Source organism: Bos grunniens, chromosome 2, assembly GCF_055505025.1.
Source record: "Bos grunniens cultivar Pamir isolate PY7600 chromosome 2, Bosgru_T2T1.0, whole genome shotgun sequence".
In the NCBI taxonomy this organism is placed as follows: domain Eukaryota; kingdom Metazoa; phylum Chordata; class Mammalia; order Artiodactyla; family Bovidae; genus Bos; species Bos grunniens.
In genome coordinates, this window is record NC_141166.1 from 117,202,094 (window position 1) to 117,224,036 (window position 21,943).

Consider the following 21,943-nt stretch of genomic DNA (forward strand, 5'->3'; position numbering starts at 1 on the left):
TGCTTATCAATACTTTGAAATCCTATTTTCCTAGTCTTATCGTGTGATTCAATGACAGAGCTTTGAAAATGCGCAACAGAAATTTAGTAACCACCAGCTGCCAACTCCCCATCTCTACTTAAACGACCTTTTGACCTTTATCTTACGACATTCCCAGTGTATATTTTACATACATTTTGTCTCAGATTTGGTGTTATATGGAATTCTAAAGAGAGCACACAAGTTAATTCTTAAAAATATGCTCTGAAAATTATAAAAATCAAAGCACACAGACATCTAAGATCCACTTACCCTCCCTCTCCTTTTCCTTATCTCTTTCTCTGAAATTCCCTTTCATCTCTTCCGCCCATCCCTCCCTCTCCTTCACTATCTCACTTGGAAAGTTACAATAAATTTGGAGCCAGTCAGCCTGGTTGAAGGAGGAATTTGTACAGAATCCAGAGCATGTTCAATTCTTTACCTCTCAGAAGAGGCCTTCTGATCTGGGGGAGTCTAGAGAGAAGGCCAGAAGCAAATTACTCTCCTTTTAGTGTTTCAGTCTCAGACAGCCCAGCAAGTCAGAGCAGTCAGGCCTAGTCACTTGACTGACAAACGCCCTGATAGAGAATGCTGCCAGGGAGCATGACAGTCACCTGTGGATAAAGGATCAAGGGGGAACTGATCAGGAATCCCTCTTTGGGGACTTCCCGGCCAGTCCAGTGATTAGGACTCTGACCTTCCAGTGCAAGGATTTCAGATTTGATCCCTGGTTGGGAACTTAAGATCCCACATGCCCCGTGACCAAAAAAAAGAAAGAAATCTCACAGTTGCCATTTCTTAGCAATACCCATGTTTTCTCCTTTCCTTTCCTGAGTTTCCTTTCTTATTAGCAGATAACCATTCTTTTTTTCTTCTTCTTCTTCTTTTCACAGCTCTCTCTAGCCACCTTCTTTTTTTTTTTTTTCACTTTTATCAGAGCACAAGAAATATTTCCTCATGTATGTTGGGAATCTGCAGTGAAATACTTAGAGCTTTTTCCTCGGGCAGATCAAGATAACAACAGAAGAAGAGGTGGACCATAAAGAAGAATGAGCACTTAAGAATTGATGCTTTCAAATTGTGGTGACTGTGGTGCTACAGAAGACTCTTGCGGGTCCCTTGGACTGCAAGCAGATCAAACCAGTCAATCCTAAAGGAAATCAACCGTAAATATTCATTGGGGGGACTGGTGCTAAAGCTGAAGCTCCAATACTTTGGCCACCTGATGCAAAGAACCCACTCACTGGAAAAGACTCTGATGCTGGGAAAGACTGAAGGCAGGAGGAGAAGGGGATGACAGAGGATGAGATGGTTGGATGGCATCGCTGACTCAACGGACATGAGTTTGAACAAACTCCAGGAGATAGTGAAGGGCAGGGAAGCCTGGTGTGCCGCAGTTCATGGGGTCACAAAGAGTCGGACACAACGTAGTGACCGAACAACAACAGAAAAAAAGGGTGGACAGAGTCCAGAGTGAAGTACAGACAGGAGCCCAGAAGGTTGTCCTTCCCAGACTGCAGCCTGGCTGACAGGCTGAGCCTGCTCAGGATTCCACACAGGTTTAAGGAGCCCCTACTATGCACTAGACACTTACTAGGTACAGAAGCTCTGGAAGTCAGTTCTACCTTCCAAAAGCCCCAGTTTGCCCTAATTTTAGTGTTTTAGTTGGTTGATTTTTTGTGGAGGCAGGCAGCTAGGTAGTCGGTTCTCATTCCTGGCAATATTTAAATACCTTGCATAAAACCCACAGGGACTTATTTAAGACTCTGAGCACTGGGAATGACGGTGCCCTCTGCCCCAGGGAGAGTGAGGGAAGGATGGTGGGGAAGGAGGCAGATGTGTCCTCTGGATCAAGATAGGTATATTGAGCTTGGGGAGAGGGGCTTGTGAAGAGCTGAAGACTTTCAAGAGAAACCAGAAGAGAGGCCCCTGCTGCTGCTGTTTAGTGGCTAAATCATGTCTGACTCTTGCGACCCCAAGGACTGTAGCCCGCCAGGTTTCTCTGTCCATGGGACTCTCCAGGCGAGAACACTGGAGTGGGTTGCCACTTCAGGCTCCGGGGATCTTCCTGACACAGGGATAGAACCCACACCCTTGCTTGGCAGGCGGATTCTTTACCATTGCACCACCTGGGAAGGCTAACAAACACCAAGCGCAGACAAAAATAATAATAATAATAAATAAATTCTTTAAAAATCAATGGAGTAAAGCAAGTCTTAAATTAATATATATTATTTAAGCCAAAAATAATAAATGTTTTAGAAACTACCCCAGATAAAATCCTAGATAAGACTTGTTTTGGGGGCCCCATTTTCTCTGTTTCAGCACCCCTTTCTACCAGACATTCAGTTCTTTGGGCTTCTCCTCTGTGCAGAGTCTCTTTACATTGTCCTATTCAGGCTTATCATTCCAACTTTATTTCTGACAGTCTCACCTATAAGCTTCCATTCTCACCAAAACCTTATTGTAATCTGTTTCTTTACAGGTAAAGGAAAGCTGAGGTCTTTGCTCCTTTCTCCTAATTTCCTTTCTGGTTTTTGCCCCAACTAACTCTGAAGGGGAAGCATTATTAATGATTGATCTGAGCCCAAGACATCAAATTAGGCCAAGATTATTTTTGGGCACATGAGTTTAAGAGTCATGTTCCCCTCTCTCTTTCCCACGAAACTACATCAATTGGGAGCCTGATTCAGGTTCCCAGCCACCTGTCTCTGATTATATTCTTTCATTTGGCCAATTAGATGATAAGATCTCACAGCAAGTTTGAGAACAGAATTGTCACAATCTAAGAGTCTAATACTCCTTAATTTTTATTAGACCCTTAACCAGCAGTCTCAGGGGAAGTACCTAAAGCAAAATTAATGCAAAAGAAAGAAAAAAGAGCTATATTTTAGGTGTGATCCTGTTTGGTCAGGAGTGAGGTAGCCTACGGAAAACTGGATAAAGACAAAAAAAGGAGGGGAGGAGTTAATCTGAAAGGTCCGCCTTTTATGTTTTACCTAATAATAACAAGTCCAATATAGTCTAAGCTATGGTTTTTCCAGTAGTCATGTACAGATGTGAGAGTTGGACCATAAAGAAGATTGACTGCCAAAGAATTGTTGCTTTCAAATTGCAATGCTAGAGAAGACTCTGGAGAGCTCCTTGGATTGCAAGGAGATCAAACCAGTCAATCCTAAAGGAAATCAACCCGGAATATTCATTGGAAAGACTGATATTGAAGCTGAAGTTCTAATACTTTAGCTACTTGATGCAAAGAGCTGACTCATTGGAAAAGACACCAATGCTGGGAAAGATTGAGGGCAGGAGGAGAAAGGGGAAACAAAGGATGAGATGTTTAGATAGCATTACTGACTCAATGAACATGTCCCAGAGCAAACTCTGGGACATAGTGAAGGACAGGGAAACCTGGTATGCTGCAGTCCATAGGATTGCAAAGAGTTGGACATGACTTAGTGACTGAACAATGAATAACAGCAACAAAAGTCCAATATTCACACACACACAAATATTTTTCTGTAAGAAAGGCTGAAAAGGTGTCTGGTTAATACTAGAAATTTGTCCTGGGATGGACTGAATACCATATATGAAAGTAAAAGTCACTCAGTTCAGTTCAGTTCAGTTCAGTCGCTCAGTCGTGTCTGACTCTTTGCAACCCCATGAATCGCAGCACGCCAGGCCTCCCTGCCCATCACCAACTCCCAGAGTTCACCCAGACTCATGTCCATCGAGTCGGTGATGCCATCCAGCCATCTCATCCTCTGTCGTCCCCTTCTCCTCCTGCCCCCAATCCCTCCCACCATCACAGTCTTTTCCAATGAGTCAACTCTTCACATGAGGTGGCCAAAGTACTGGAGTTTCAGCTTCAGCATCATTCCTTCCAAAGAAATCCCAGGGCTGATCTCCTTCAGAATGGACTGGTTGGATCTCCTTGCAGTCCAAGGGACTCTCAAGAGTCTTCTCCAACACCATAGTTCAAAAGCATCAATTCTTCGGTGCTCAGCCTTCTTCACAGTCCAACTCTCACATCCATACATGACCACAGGAAAAACGATAGCCTGACTAGACGAACCTTTGTTGGCAAAGTAATGTCTCTGCTTTTCAATATGCTATCTAGGTTGGTCATAACTTTCCTTCCAAGGAGTAAGCGTCTTTTAATTTCATGGCTGCAGTCACCATCTGCAGTGATTTGGGACCCCCCAAAAATAAAGTCTGACACTGTTTCCACTGTTTCCCCATCTATTTCCCATGAAGTGATGGGACCGGATGCCATGATCTTCGTTTTCTGAATGTTGAGCTTTAAGCCAACTTTTTCACTCTCCACTTTCACTTTCATCAAGAGGCTTTTGAGTTCCTCTTCACTTTCTGCCATAAGGGTGGTGTCATCTGCATATCTGAGGTTATTGATATTTCTCCCGGCAGTCTTGATTCCAGCTTGTGCTTCTTCCAGCCCAGCGTTTCTCATGATGTACTCTGCATATAAGTTAAATAAGCAGGGTGACAATACACATCCTTGATGTACTCCTTTTCCTATTTGGAATCAGTCTGTTGTTCCATGTCCAGTTCTAACTGTTGCTTCCTGACCTGCATACAGATTTCTCAAGAGGCAGGTCAGGTGGTCTGGTATTCCCATCTCTTTCAGAATTTTCCACAGTTTATTGTGATCCACACAGTCCAAGGCTTTGGCATAGTCAATAAAGCAGAAATAGATGTTTTTCTGGAACTTTCTTGCTTTTTCCATGATCCAGTGGATGTTGGCAATTTGATCTCTTAAAAGTCACTCAGTCATGTCCAACACTTTGAGAACCCATAGACTATCTAGGCCATGGAATTCTCCAGGCCAGAATACTGGAGTGGGTAGCCATTCCCTTCTCCAGGGGATCTTCCCAACCCAGGGATCAAAACCAGGGATCAAACCCAGGGTCTCTCACATTGCAGGCAGATTCTTTACCTGCTGAGCCACCAGGGAAACCCAAGAATACTGGAGTGGGTAGACTATCCCTTAAATACTCTAATGAAATATGTTTAGCCTAGAAGATATGAATTAATAAACTGAAGGGAAATAAACAGAGAGGATACTCTTACTGGAAGAACTTGGTGAAGGTGCAATAGGAAAATGCGGGAGCATGGTTCTGGTCTCAGTTACATGGAGCTCAGCTGAAAAACACTATTTGCAGGAATATACTACTGGTTCTTTCATGAATATGTTTTTATTATTTTATAACTGCTGTGGAGATTTTTTTTTAAGATCAAGCAAAAGTGATAAGGAGTAAAAAGATGCAGGTTTAACTTGGACTTTGCCCATGGTTAGTACCTAGACTTTGGTCAAATTACTCAACCTAAAATAAGGAGACAGCAATTTGACTGAGTTGGGAGGAAATGATAATAAATGGTTGTAAATCAGTCTTTTTACTAAATACCAAGAGGATCAAGATTTGGTAGTTTTTGTTTTTATGATTAAATGTAAATTAAATGCTTAACTTCTTAATCTTGAAAACATAACATTTTCTCAGTAAAGTTTCCTGAGTCTTCCTAAGGCTGCTATGCAGACAAACCCATTAAAAGGAAGTATATCTCTGAAAATATTAAGATGTGGTTCCTATCAAAAAGGATTGTGGCATTTTATTTTGAGATAAATATTTGAAACATGTTCCTTGGGTGGAATATCCTTTAGATGCCTCAAAATCAACCCAACCAAACCATGCTGTTTACATCTTTCTTGATCTCTCCTAACCCCAATCTTATCTCTACATTCTCAGGAATTAGTGGTGCTATCATAAAGTATCTGCTTGCTAATGCAGGAGACCCAGGTTAGATTCCTGGGTCAGGAAGATCCCCTTTAGAAGAGAATGGCAAGCCACTCTGGCAACCTTGCCTGGAGAATTCTAAGGACAGAGAAGCCTGGTGGGCTACAATCCACGGGGTTGCAAAGAGTCAGACATTGCTGCTGCTGCTAAGTCGCTTCAGTCATGTCCGACTCTGTGCAACCCCAGAGACGGCAGCCCACCAGGCTCCCCCGTCCCTGGGATTCTCCAGGCAAGAACACTGGAGTGGGTTGCCATTTCCTTCTCCAATGCATGAAAGTGAAAAGTGAAAGTGAAGTCGCTCAGTCGTGTCTGACTCTTTGCGACCCCATGGACTGCAGCCTACCAGGCTCCTCCGTCCGTGGGATTTTCCAGGCAAGAGTACCGGAGTGGGGTGCCATCGCCTTCTCCGAGTCAGACATGACTGAATGACAAATACAACACTTTTCAGTCATCTACTCAATTGCAGAAACTTCAACTTCTACCTCTTTAAGTCAGTTATTGACTCCTGTAAACTGTATTCAAAGTTGCTTATTTTCATTTCACCAAACAACTCTTTCCCATCACTCCTCCTGCCAAACCTATCCTTCCTCAGGTCTTACTCACCCCTAATAATAGGATATACTCAGATGAAACAATATAATGAATGTATATTTATAAACCCCTTGGAAAAGACAAAGAAAATTTAGATCTGATTCATCACTTGTCATCTACTAAAAATATACTGGATTTTATAAGAACTTTATACTATAAGAATTTCAAATACGTACAAAAGAGAAGGAATAATGGAGCTTCATGACCTACCAGCTATCCCATGATCCTCCTGTCTACTCCTCACCCAGTTTTTTTCCCTACAATATTTGGAGCAAATTCCTTCATCATTTCAGTTTATCAGCGTATACTTCATACACTGAACTTTTGAAATTTTAGTTACACTCAGGAAAAGAGAGAAAGGAGATAGCTGATAGTCGAGGAACACAATCTGTCTCCTTAACAAAGAGAAGTTTTCATAAAGTCTTTAGGAATTTTTCTTAATTTTCTGTTTTCCCTCCCTTCATAAAATGTCTTTAAGTACCATAATTATAATGAATTCAATTATTTAAATTCAAGTAGGGCTTTTTATGCTGAATTGTGAGTTCTCAACTAATAAGCTGTCCTCAATTCAATTGAATTGAATTTTGAATTTTACTCCCAGATCAACAAAAATTTACAGGACACATACTTGAATGTCTAGTTCAAGTAGACTGGACTGTCTTGTCAAAGAGTTCAATTCACTTATTCCCAGAATATGATTCAATATTACTCTAAAGTGAATTGCTACCTGTTTTCACTTTTATGTAAACTATCCTATGAGTCTGACTATGCTGTTTAATATGTATTCATTTATTTACTCTTTGGCATCAAGGTTATCAAGAAAGTACCTTTCCATCAAAAATGTTTATTTTTATTAGTAAAATTTAATTGGCCCTTTTCAGAATTTATACCTGCTTGAAGACCCAGATTTGGAGTTTAAATTCAACGTCATTTTGTATCTTCTTCTTGTTATTAAGAAAATTGTCAAATCATGAATCCTTGTATATCACAGATTAGCCTGGGTTCCAGAGATGAGTTTAAGGGAGCCCATAACCCCCCAGGGATTCTGCTACCAAGAACACAGGAATAGCGAGTGCATAGCAGGTGCTATATGCAGTCTGCATGCTTGAAATGCTCACCTCCTGGTCTCTGTCTCCCCTCTACCAAGTCAGATATTATCCATTCTTCAAAATGTTATTCAAGTTTCATCTCTATCATGAAACCTTCCTAGATACTTGAAACCTTTAATTATTTCCCTGTTTCTCTAAGGCACAGCACTTTAATCTACACCACACAAGTCAGTACTTGTGTATTATCTCCCTGACCTAACTATATATGAAGATAGAGGACAGATAAGAGTTCTTCCCAGGTGGCTCAGTAGTAAAGAATCTGCCTGCCAATGCAGGAGAGGTGGGAGGAGACACAGCTTCTATCCCTGGGTCAGGAAGATCCCCTGGAGGAGGAAATGGCAACCCATTCCAGCATTCTTGCCTGGAAAATTCCATAAACAGAGGAACCTGGTGGGCTACAGTCCATGGAGTCACAAAGTGTTGGACACGACCAAGTGACTGAGCACATACACACACAAACCCAGGGCAGTGAAAGTGAGAAAAAAGAGAGGCAAGACAAGAAAAATGGTAAGTTATGCATAGGAAGGCTGTGTGGATAAACTTTGCCATGGGGTAGTCTGTTAATGAAAAGGAGGGAGGGTAACAATTGATCTGCCACACTCTCCTATTTCTACTGATCAAAATTCATCCCGAGTAAGTTAACGTGCAGCCCGTTGCATCGCACCATCCAGATTTTTTGGCAGACATTTGGGAAGCCAGACACCATACTCTTTAGTGTTTCATCCAAGTAGAAAAGTGGTAGAGGAGCCAAAAACTCCAGATGATTACCCTAGCAGCAGCCAGGAAGAGCCAGCATAATAGACAAGTGACTGGTCAGCCCTAGGCAGTAGATTGCTGCAGTAGTCAGTGAGTAGTCAGTCACTGTGGTCATGGCTAAGACAAAGCAATGAGCTCTGCAGGGGCAGATGGAATCTGAGGAGGTACATAAGATGTCCCTGACATAATCTATCGTAAGGTTCAGAGGACAAGAAGACCATCTTCCATTTTCTCTAAGAAGTCTTTCCCTGCATTCTCAGAAGCACATATGTTAATTACAGTAATCAAATGAAATGCCCCACCTATCATTTTGCTTGTGTAGCAAAAGAATCTTTGCTCACTTAAATAGAATAACATTCAGTTCAGTTCAGTCACTCAGTCGTGTCTGACTCTGCGACCCCATGAATTGAAGCACCTCAGGCCTCCCTGTCCATCACCAACTCCTGGAGTTCACTCAAACTCATGTCCATCGAGTTGGTGATGCCATCCAGCCATTTCATCCTCTGTTGTCCCCTTCTCCTCCTGCCTCCAATCCCTCCCAGCATCAGAGTCTTTTCCAATGAGTCAACTCTTTGCATGAGGTGGCCAAAGTATTGGAGTTTCAGCTTTAGCATTAGTCCTTCCAATGAACACCCAGGACTGATCTCCTTTAGAATAGACTAGCTGGATCTCCTTGCAGTCCAAGGGACACTCAAGAGTCTTCTCCAACACCACAGTTCAAAAGCATCAATTCTTTGGTGCTCAGCCTTCTTCACAGTCCAACTCTCACATCCATACATGACCACAGGAAAAACCATAGCCTTGACTAGATGAACCTTTGTTGGCAAAGTAATGTCTCTGCTTTTCAATATGCTATCTAGGTTGGTCATAACTTTTCTTCCAAGGAGTAAGCGTCTTCTAATTTCATGGCTGCAGTCACCATCTGCAGTGATTTGGGACCCCCCGAAAATAAAGTCTGACACTGTTTCCACTGTTTCCCCATCTATTTCCCATGAAGTGATGGGACCGGATGCCATGATCTTTGTTTTCTGAATGTTGAGCTTTAAGCCAACTTTCAAGAAGCTTTTTAGTTCCTCTTCAATTTCTGCCATAAGGGTGGTGTCATCTACATATCTGAGGTTATTGATATTTCTCCTGGAAATCTTGATTCCAGCTTGTGCTTCTTCCAGCCCACCATTTCTCATGATGTACTCTGCATAAAAGTTAAATAATCAGGGTGACAATATACAGCCTTGACGTACTCCTTTTCCTATTTGGAACCAGTCTGTTGTTCCGTGTCCAGTTCTAACTGTTGCTTCCTGACCTGCATACAGATTTCTCAAGAGGCAGGTCAGGTGGTCTGGTATTCCCATCTCTTTCAGAATTTTCCACAGTTTCTTGTGATCCACACAGTCAAAGGCTTTGGCATAGTCAATAAAGCAGAAATAACATTATAGTCTGAGATAAACAGGCATACCTTCTGGCCAGCTACACCATATAAGGGTGAGCAGTGGGAATTGGCTTCTCTGTTTTCCATGTAATATATAATATATATAAATACATCTATCCAGAGCATGGCCCGGAAAGAGGGTTGCTCCCAGAAAAATCACAGAATTGCAAATCTTACTGTAAATAGTTGAAGGCAGTTAATAGGCCCTGATCTGTTTAGGCCTGAAGGCCTTCCCATAAGTTTCTAGGGGCAGTGTCAGTGCTGCTGGTTGACTGCAGATGACATACTGGCATTTGGGGGTGAGTGACTGCACATACTCCCGAGGAGAGATCAAAGTCTGTATTGTGCAGCAATTTTTGTTTTGTTATCCTATCATTTAATCTAGCCAAAGAATTGATTATTGACCTCCACTGTCTTATACTGCAGATTCTTTTGAGCACAGAAGTATTAAAGCAGAATGGTGTGAAGAATTATGTGGTAAGGAATGGTTAGAAATTACATGGTGAGGACTTCCCTGGTGGTACAGTGGATAAGAATCTGCCTGCCAACTCAGGGGACGTAGGTTCAGTCCCTGGTCCAGGAAGATTCCACATGCTACAGAGCACGAAGCCCATGCACTACAAATACCGAGCCTGCACTCTCTGCCCTGCGAGCCACAATTACTGAGCCCAAGTGCTGACCTACTGAAGCCCTACTACTGCCTCAAACCTGTGCTCTGCAGCAAGAGAAGCCACCACAATGCAAAGCCTGTGCACAGAAATGAGGAGTAGCCCCCACTTACTACAACTAGAGAAAGCCCACATGCAGCAACGATGATCCAGTGCAACCATAAATAAATAAATGAAAAGAAATTACATGCTGAGAAGTTGCTTGGTGATAATTATAGCTTCACTTTAAAGTGTATATTGCACAATACCTGTTTTGTTTCTCTTGCGCATGAGGAAGTAGAGAGAATTTGAGGATTTAGCCAATTTCCCAGCCTAATTTCTCAGGGGGGCCCTTGGAAGTAATTCATTCTTCTGACATGATATAATATTGTACACTATTTTGACTACAGTTTTTGAGATTTTGCTTTTCAATTTGAGAGATTTATTGTATCTTGCGAGAAAGCAGCTAGTGGCTTATTTTATACCCCTTAACTCACACATCTAATTAGGTGAGTAAAACAGAATTAGCATCTAAATTTCACACCACTTTGGAGGAAAAATATCTTTACCAAAAGCTGACTCTGAGTCTTAAGAAATGAATTGCCTGTTAATTGAGAGAACCAAACGGAGAAAGTTTTGAAAGCACACACACACACACAAAGCCAGTAAGGCTTCTATGAGGAGGAGAAAGCGGCTTCTAGCGACCCAGGTGGCCCACATGACCCTGCAGCAGGAGCTAAACCAGCTCCACATGGAGAATTTTCACTGTAAAACTGCTAATAGAAGAAGGAATTCAATATTATTATACCTTGAATGTTTTATGACATTTTGCTTGAAGTATACTGGGCTGGTCAAGGCCTTTATTTCAAAAACATAAAGCTCCATGGGATGGCAGTTGCTTCCTTCCTGCACAGAGGCCCAGGACTGCCTAAGCTGATACTACGGTACAGTTCACGTGGCAGGGCCAAGGAGAAAGACCGGGGTGAGCTGCCTACGGAGCGAGACGCTTCACGTGGCAGGGCCAAGGAGAAAGACCGGGGTGAGCCGCCTATGGAGCGAGACGCTTCACGGCCTACACTGTTTCCAGTCAGACCTACTGTTCTCTTCCTGTCTTCCTCTTATTGGCCATATGATCTTAGGCAGATTACTCAGCTTCTCCAACCTACCTTCTCTCTAGTAGGTCTACCTAGAGAGATCTACTCTTTAAAATGGAGATAAACCTACTTATGGCCAATAAAAGGATTAATTGAAATAAGGCATGCAAGGACTTTTGGCAACTAGTAGGCTCTTCTTTTTTTAATTTATTTTTAACTGGAGGATAATTGCTTTATAATGTTCTGTTGATTTCTGCCATTTATCAACATGAATCAGCCCTAGGTATACACATATCCCCTTACTCTTGAACCTCCCTCTCACCTCCCACTTCATCCCACCCATCTAGGTTGTCAGCTTTTAAGCTATATAAGTTTCCAGTCACCTCTGAGCTTTTAAATATAGGTAGAAATGAGAAACCAACCTGTTCCTACCTTGTTATCTTTATTGCCTAAAAATTTAAGCTCCTGGTACAGGAAATGGCATGGAGTCTAAGGCTGAAACTGACTGAGAGCCAGGAATGGGGGAGATGGTTTTCTTATCTGAGAATTACTTAACTCTAATTATTTAACAGGTTCTCAAAGAAATGAGCAGAGTTTTTTTAAATTTTAGATATCTATTGTTAATTTTTTTTTTTTACTATTTAGGAATTTGACTTCATGAACACTTTTTAAAAACAATCTTTCTCCACACATTAAGGGATACTTCAATAACACCCTCAGACTTGGCTCATACTATCATGTAAAAAAAATGTGTTGGCTAGAATATGATGTTCTTGGCAACTAAAAATAGCATGGTGTCTGTCCTTTCCATCACTGTGCTAAAAGACTCTCTTCAGTTCTCAAAGGTGTACCATCACTAAAACAGGAAGAAAACTGAAGTATTTAACATGGAACCCTAGCTTGAGGACTTCAGAACACACATTCCTTTTAGCTGAGATGGTGTCTTGTTCATCAGAGCACTGCAGGATTAAGGATTATATTATAGAAATATGCTTCTTGTTATCAAAGACCATGAAGAATGTTCAAAAATTACAGTAAGACTTAAGCAAGTTTTTCATATTTATCTACATAAAGATACTCAAAATCAATGAAATGTTTAATATCTATGTATATTCAAGGCTCAACTAATTATGGAGGTAAGAGAATCACCTAAAAGTAACTTTTATTTGCTGCAATAGAAACTATAAGCATAACCATCTTCTTATTTCAGATCTGTGAATAGTATGATTTGAGTAATACAAATTAAAACAAAACTCTTTCATGTATAAATATTTGGTTAATAATTACGGTGTAAATGAATAACATTTAATCAATAAAATGAGGCCTCACTTGAGTTTCATTTCTTCTCCAAAAAGTGCCTCATTTTATGTAGTCCCTGATTTTTCCTGTTCTTTTTTTGCCACCACTGTAGGATGTTCTATCAATAATCAGAAGAACAAAATATGGTATAAGTTAACACAGGAGTTGGAAATTTATCTAATATTTTTCCAGACCTAATATTCTAATTTCTGCTATAATAAAAGTTCATAAATAATAGAGGAGAAAAATATCATAGCAACAATGAACTAATTGAAACACCTAAGGTATAGAATCTTTTCTGTAATCCAATCAGGCAGTTCTTTTTGGGTGAGTTTGAATATACATGGAACTTCATTATTACAAAGTGAATTATAGTAACTCCAAAGAACTGAGGTCCCTAGAGAGTAAGTAACACACTCCTGGCTACATGTGAATCCAATGCAAATTTGTTTAAATCATCAAATATCAAGAGAGAGAAATTTTCTGGTAAAGAATCTGCCTGTAATGTAGGAGACCTGGATTTGATCCCTGGGTTGGGAAGGTCCCCTGGAGAAGGGAAAATCTACCTACTCTAGTATTCTGGCCTAGAGAATTCCATGGACTATATAGTCCATGGCTCACAAAGAGTCAGACACAACTGAGTGACTTTCAATAACATTATTAACATTCAGGTTGCTATGTCAAACACCAGAGACTGGTGGTTGAGGCTCAGAGCAGGTTGCCCCAAAATATGCCAATGTAGCATACTGGGTTTTTATATTTTTGGAGTTACTAATTTTTGGCATTTTATATATTTTGGTTCTTACTTTTGGCATGCAGGATCCTCATTGTGGCATGTGGGATCTTTAACTGTGGCATGTGGGATCTAGTTCCCTGACCAGGGATCAAACCTAGGCCCTCTGCATTGAAAGCACAGAGTCTTAACCACTGGACAACTCCATACTGGTTATTTGAATTAAAGTTACTTAAGAGACAGCCAATACCAGAAGGACATCTTGACCCTCTGAAACAGATAATAAATCTCCCATGTGAAAGGTTCACTCCCTGCATCTGGAGGTAGAGAGACATTCTTATCACCAGAGACAGGGAATTCAGGCCAAGAAGCCTGTATAAACAAACCTTGTGTCTTCTTTACTAATTTACTACCCCAAGCGCAAACTCGGATTCTTCACTAATTAAACATTCAGCCCACATCTCTTTGCCTTGTCAATTCTTTACAAATTTATTGCTTCTTTATTGAATAAGTCTAAAAGCTGCCTGTTTTTATACTTTTTGGGGATCCTATTTCTATGAGACCTCCATACATACACATTAATATTTTTTCCTCCTGTCAGTCAGTCTTGTGTCAATTTAATTATTAGACCAGCCAAAAAAACTCAAGAAGGGTAAGGCTGAGGCTAAAATCACTGGGAATACACCCCAGTGACTTCCTCTAGGGCTGGCTTGATCTATGACAGGAGGTCAGTAGGACTGACCAGCAGGACCAGTCCAGCAGGACTGGAAAGGACTTCATAGGCCACCCAAGGTCTTGGTTTACAAGGCTCTATGGTGCAAGTTTACTGGAAACAATGAATAAGTACCTAGCCTGGTGTTAATTAACCCAAAGTGCTTCCTGAAAGCAGACTGGAGACCCGGGGAGACTGGGGGTCTGATTCAGTGGAGCAGTGAGCACCCACCAGAGAGATGTAATTACCAACCCCCATCAGCTATACCATGGAACACTGTTTTATCTGCCAGTAAATGGCAAAACTCATTGTAGGAGAGTCAGTTTTTTACATTTTAGAAACTTGAGTTAGATTAATTATCTGATACAATTCTAACTTTAGTTCTTATACCAGTATGTGCCCAGTTTGTCTCTGTTACTTATTATAAGGTCTAGACTAAAGAATGTGTAATTTCAAGACTGAGCAACCAAGGTCATTTTTTAATCAAAAGAAGAAAACTTCACAATTATTTCAAATTGGAGGACCAAAATTTGTGATAATTCTTCCTCAGATACATGGAATCAAGTGTTCTGAACATGTTAGCACATTTTGAGGTATTTAATGCTAAACGATTTTTTTTAATTAGGCTGTTTTGAGTCACTGCTTAGGTGTATTTGAACCTTCCCTCCTCCCTTACTCCCAAATATTTTTATTGCTCTATTATTTTAAAACAATACTTTATGCTTTTTAAATTGTCTTATAACTAATAGTATTGGTTAATACTTAATATAAATCCAAACTTAAAATAATATTACTGAAGTAATAAATTTTATTTCCAGAACTCATTAAAAACTGCTTTAAATTTTAATCACAATATGTTAGAATATTTATAATTATTCTTTTCATATGATTCATGTGATATTATCTGATTTAAGGGACATCCTACCAAAACATAATTAACCTGTTGGGAAAAAGTGCAATAGGAACATAATTATAATATGTAGATAATTAAAGTAATAAAAATTGAAGAAATCTGAGATAAATATTGAACAGATTTGGCTTTATTAGTATATCTAATAGATGGTGTTTAAAATACTCTAAATACAACTTTAAAAGATCATGGTAATATTTAGACTGAACAGAATTCACAATTGGTTTTATAAGCCTGAGGGTAAACACACAGCACATACTTAGCACACTCTGAATAAGTTACAGGATGTAAACAAGATCAAAGATGTAGTGTCATTGTAGGTTCAAGATGGCTGCTGCTACTGCTGCTGCTAAGTCACTTCAGTAGTGTCCAACTCTGTGCGACCCCATAGACGGCAGCCCACCAGGCTCCCCTGTCCCTGGGATTCTCCAGGCAAGAACACTGGAGTGGGTTGCCATTTCCTTCTCCAATGCATGAAAGTGAAAAGTGAAAGTGACGTCACTCACTCGTGTCCAACTCTCAGTGATCCCATGGACTGCAGCCTACCAGGCTCCTCCTAGCCCTACCCAATGGAGACTGCCTGCATCCTGCAAAAAGCAAACGAGAGAGAGAGAGAGACAGAGACAGAGACAATTGAAGGTTCCTTCTACTTGGTCCCAATAGTTCTTTACATTGTCTCTTTTACTGTGTCAGATTTCTTCTTAGTGGTCTTGCTTTGTTCTCTTACATCTACTCCCAAGAAGAATCTGAAATGCACTTTGTTATCTATTTGTAGTTTTATGGTTGTCATTATTGCTGCAATGGACTAACCAAAAGCATAGATTTGTTATATAAACAGCAGAATAACATTACTTGGATTTAATATTGCTCAACTGTAAAAATACTTCCTGATGTTCAAGGTGGTTTTAGAAAAGGCAGAGGAACCAGAGATCAAATTGCCAACATCCGCTGGATCATGGAAAAAGCAAGAGAGTTCCAGAAAAACATCTATTTCTGCTTTATTGACTATGCCAAAGCCTTGGACTGTGTGGATCACAATAAACTGTGGAAAATTCTGAAAGAGATGGGCACACCAGACCACCTGACCTGCCTCTTGAGAAATCTGTATGCAGGTCAGGAAGCAACAGTTAGAACAGGACATGGAACAACAGACTGGTTCCAAATAGGAAAAGGAGTACGTCAAGGCTGTATATTGTCACCCTGCTTATTCAACTTCTATGCAGAGTACATCATGAGAAACGCTGGACTGGAAGAAACACAAGCTGGAATCAAGATTGCCAGGAGAAATATCAATAACCTCAGATATGCAGATGACACCACCCTTATGGCAGAAAGTGAAGAGGAACTCAAAAGCCTCTTGATGAAAGTGGAAAGAGGAGAATGAAAAAGTTGGCTTAAAGCTCAACATTCAGAAAACAAAGATCATGGCATCCGGTCCCATCACTTCACGGGAAATAGATGGGGAAACAGTGGAAACAATGTCAGACTTTACTTTTTGGGCTCCCAAATCACTGCAGATGGTGACTGCAGCCATGAAATTAAAAGATGCTTACTCCTTGGAAGAAAAGTTATGACCAATCTAGATAGCATATTGAAAAGCAGAGACGTTACTTTGCCAACAAAGGTTCATCTAGTCAAGGCTATGGTTTTTCCTATGGTCATGTATGGATGTGAGAGTTGGACTGCGAAGAAGGCTGAGTGCTCAAGAATTGATGCTTTTGAACTGTGGTGTTGGAGAAGACTCTTGAGAGTCCCTTGAACTACAAGGAGATCCAACCAGTCCATTCTGAAGGAGATCAGTCCTGGGATTTCTTTGGAAGGAATGATGCTAAAGCTGAAACTCCAGTGCTTTGGCCACCTCATGCGAAGAGTTGACTCATTAGAAAAGACTCTGATGCTGGGAGGGATTGGGGGCAAGAGGAGAAGGGGATGACAGAGGATGAGATGGCTGGATGGCATCACTGACTCGCTGGACGTGAGTCTGAGTGAACTCTGGGAGTTGGTGATGGACAAGGAGGCCTAGCATGCTGTGATTCATGGGGTCGCAAAGAGTCGGACCCGACTGAGTGACTGAACTAAACTGAACTGAAAAATACTTCATTGAATCAGCTTTCATCCCATTTGTCTATCATTTTCTATGGCTTTAAGATTCTTTCCTTTGTATGAACTGATAACACAACTGAAAGTGTATTTATTCATCAATTAACTTTTAAAGGATTGTGTAAGTTATCACCATCTACATCATGCTACATCAACATCTATTAAGAATCAATAAACACCTATTTTCTATGCCCAATCAGACTCCTTAGAGTTTCATTTTTTCAGCCATTTTCCATTTTGTCCTATGAGTCATAAGTATATACCAACTTTTTAAGTTTTTTCTATATCATGTTTTAATTAATTTAATCCTTATTTTAAAACCTTGAAAAAAACACACAAAACAACACTATTAGTAAGAAATCTGACATAATAGGAGACATGTTACTCAAAGCTGTAGGGACAAAGTGGATAGAATCCCAAAAGTTTTTTTTTTTTTTGTAAGATACAGGCAAACAACTCCATTTGGTAGGACCAACCATATTGAACTTTATAACACAAAATTTATTTCTGGTCTTGTTTACATCCTGTCATCATGGAGTATGAGGCAGGTGCATATTATTATTTTCTCTTTTCATGTTAAGAGTGATGAAGTAACCTGTCCCAGGTTACAGAGATAGTAAGGGGTTGTGTTAGGGTTCAAATCTGGACAGTCTGATTCACATGTGTCATAAATTGAAGGCCTGAGCAAAGCAGTCTCCTCTGAAACTGAAGTCATCAGAAGTACCACATCTCAAAGGACACACCTTCACCTGCTGCTGCTCCCAAGAGACAGATGGCTCAGCAGGCCACAGGTTCACGTCCTGAATCGGAGGTTCTGCTGAAGGCCTTCCTGCTCCCCTTATCCCTGTCTCCAGGCTCTTCAGGCAGCATGATGAAGAGATATCCATCACGCTCCCTCCTGGGACTCATTTTCTGAAGGAAGAAGCCATTTTACATATCATGGTAAAGACAGGATAGGACCAGTCTTAGCCAAGATTATAAGATCAAGGATACCTCTTTGTTACATTTTCAGCTAGCAAGACCCATTTACAGCCTCTTGACATACTCAGAACTAACCTTCCTTTCCTGACATTCAGTAACCCACCATGGAATGCCCTTGGGCTGTCCAGAGCCCTCAGCCATGACCTTCTACTCAGTACTCCCCTCCATCTTAAAGTCTCATTCTTCAAAACATCTCTCTTTCTGTGGTAGAAAGTGCTAATTATCCCAATACCTGAATGTCCCTCTTTCCATAATGACAGAGCTCCCATCTTCTGGCCCTCTCGCAGTTAGTTATGGCCATGTGACTAAAGTTTGCCCATGGAATATGAACACACATTGTGTGTGAAACTTATGGGAAGCATCCTGAAAGGAAAGTGATGTATCCTTCTTTCCCCCCTTTCTTCCTGTCTGCTGGCTGCAATGTAGATTTATTTTCTGACGTGAAGCATAGAAATAGCTAGACAGAGCAGACTAAGTCTCAAGTCTCAGGGAATGTCGTGCCAGACTCGAACTGACAATCCTGTGAACTAAAAAGACATCGGGAATATGATAAAGGAACAGAATTCTCCCTTGTCTACTATTATCTGAAGTATTTTTGTTAACTTGTGGCAACCCTTAACCTAACTATTCCCCCTCTTTCTGGTACTGAGCAGCAAGTCTTGTGGATTTGTTAATACAAACAGAAGAGTATCCTCTCTATACACCAGAACTTTGAGCTGGTCCCTCCTGGTTTGGTGAATATTAAAGAAATATGGAAAAATCCTCTCTTAGGATAAAAATTTCAGCTTGCAAATCTACAGACAAGCATAATACTATTTTTGCTTTCAGAGGCTTTAAGAAGTGAGTATTCTGTTGCTTTTTCTTTATGGGTCCTTTCCATCTCAAACCCTCTCAGTTCTGCCAGGTAGATCAACACCTCTGCCAAGTAGAGCAAAGAATGCTGCTGCTGCTGCTGCTGCTAAGTCACTTCAGTCGTGTCCGACTCTTAGCGACCCCATGGACTGTAGCCTACCAGGCTCCTCCGTCCATGGGATTTCCCAGGCAAGAGTACTGGAGTGGGTTGCCATTGCCTTCTCCAGAGCAAAGAATATGTCCTGAAAAAAGCAAAAGAGAAAGTAACAATAAGGGTTTTCAAAACATCCCATTAAATTACCTGAAGAAAAAGAGCTAATTCTTCTTCTTGTGCTTCCTTAAACCATTTCCCAATCTACATAGTCACCAAAGTTCATCTTTTTAAAATAACAGATAAATTCACAGACAAAAAATAGATTAGAGGTTACCAGGGCTGAGGGGAGAAGGAAGGGGGAGTCATTGTTTGGTAGGTATAGAGTTCTGCCTGCAGTAATACAAACTTTTTGGAAATAGAGCAGTGATGTACACAACATTGTGAACATAAGTAATGTCACTGACTTGTGTTTTGGAAACAGTTAAAATGCCCTATTTTGTGTTATATATACTTTACCACAATAAAAATAAACTAATAAATAAATAAAATGCCATAAAAGTGTCCATTAAGGGAGTAGAGCGTCATCAGTTCAGTTCAGTTCAGTCGCTCAATCACGTCTGACTCTTTGTGACCCCATGGACTGCAGCACGCCAGGCCTCCCTGTCCATCACCAATGCACAGAGCCTACTCAAACTCATGTCCATTGAGTTGGTGATGCCATCCAACCATCTCATCCTCTGTCGTCCCCTTCTCCTCCCGCCTTCAATCTTTCCCAGCATCAGGGTCTTTACAAATGAGTCAGTTTTTCCCATCAGGTGGCCAAAATATTGGCGTTTGACTTCAGCATCAGTCCTTCCAATGAATATTTAGGACTGATTTCCTTTAGAATTTAGTTGGATTTCCTTGCTGTCCAAGGGACTCTCAAAAGTCTTCTCCAACACCACAGTCCAAAAGCATCAATTCTTCAGTGCTCAGCTTTCTTTATAGTCCGACTCTCACATCCATACATGACCACTGGAAAAAACCTAGCTTTGACTAGACAGACCTTTGTTGGCAAAGTAATGTCTCTGCTTTGTATTATGTTGTCTAGGTTGGTCACAGCTTTTCTTCTAAGGAGCGTCTTTTAATTTCATGGCTGCACTCACCATCTGCAGTGATTTGGGAGCCCCCAAAATTAGTCTCTCACTGTTTCCATTGTTTCCCCATCTATTTGCCATGAAGTGATGGGACTAGATGCCATGATCTTAGTTTTCTGAAAGTTGAGTTTTAAGCTAACTTTTTCACTCTCCTCTCTGTCATCAAGAGGCTCTTTATAGTTTTTCTTCACTTCTGCCATAAGGGTGGTGTCATCTGCTTATCTGAGGTTACTGATATTTCTCCCAGCAATCTTGATTCCAGCTTATGCTTCATCCAGCCCAGCATTTCACATGACGTACTCTGCATATAAGTTAAATAAGCAGGGTGACAATATACAGCCTTGACATACTCCTTTTCCTATTTGGAACCAGTCTGTTGTTCCATGTTCAGTTCTAACTGTTGCCTCTTGACCTGCATACAGATTTCTCAGGAGGCAGGTAAGGTGGTCTGGTATTCCCATCTCTTTAATAATTTCCTGTCATGCCCACCCCTAAACCCTCATTTGTCTCTTCCTACACCACTTGTTTTGTTTTCTGATTTTTATATATGCTTTTGGAGGTTAAAGAATGTGTCTCAGACATGCTGCAGTAGAAACCAGCATGTTTTGTTTGCTTAGCTGAATAATTGCAAATAAAAGCACTTTTCTTAATACATGGTTTCTTCCATTTATATTTAATAACATGGAGGCAGGAGAAGTGACTTAGTCATTCACACCAAGATTCCTTTCACAGAGAGGGACTTTATTTGAGCAGAGCCCTGAGATGAAAGAGAACCTGAGCTGAGAAAGGCACCATTTCAGCTACTCCATACAGCAAAGGAGAGAGAGGGAAACTCTGATTTACATTTAAGCCTGTCAAACCCACCCCCTTGGTAAATTTATGAAGTATTTTCCTCTAAGATTTATATAATTCTATATAGTTGTAGGATTAGAAGAATCTAATCTCCTTCATATTTTTGTCTCCTGGAAAGACTTATCTCAATCAGGAGACCCAAAGCTCTTTATTTAGGAGAACTAGTTTGTTTCATGATGGTGTCCACTATAAAATACAGTCACAATCTGAAAGTAAGAGTTATTTTATTTGGTGTGAATGTGTAGGACTCTGAGTCCGGGAGACAGCATCTGAGAAAACTGCTCCAAGGAGGCAGGAGAGGAAGTCAGGCTATATACAAGTTTGCAACAAGGGGAGCAGGCAGTCTGAACAGCAAAGAACAGGTGTCAAGTTAAGGAATTTAGCATTCTGTGTTTGGGAAGATGCGAGGCTCCGGGCTCGCTGGATTCATGCCTTTCACACGCACCACAGCTCTCTGGAGCCAATGCTGTTTCCCTGTTCACCTGGCTTCGTGCATTCCCCCAGCTTCTCAGCAATCACAGACGGGGGGTGGAAACATCCACTGGATCACAGTTTGGGGGGCCCTCATTCACATTTGGAGGCCAGAAATCACTCATGGCTGTGATGTATTTTGTCTGTTGATATGGCTGGAGATCTTTTCATTTTACAATGGTAAGCAAATGACAACTATATCCCAAGATAGTAACCAAGGCAATGATGGTAGAAGGACCAGATAAACCAGAAGAAAGGGAAATATTAGGAAATTAAAAGCAACAAATAAAGTAAACACATTCTAAAATCTAAGTGTGGGTCTAAGCAAATAGAATGTAAAGAGGTTGGGGAC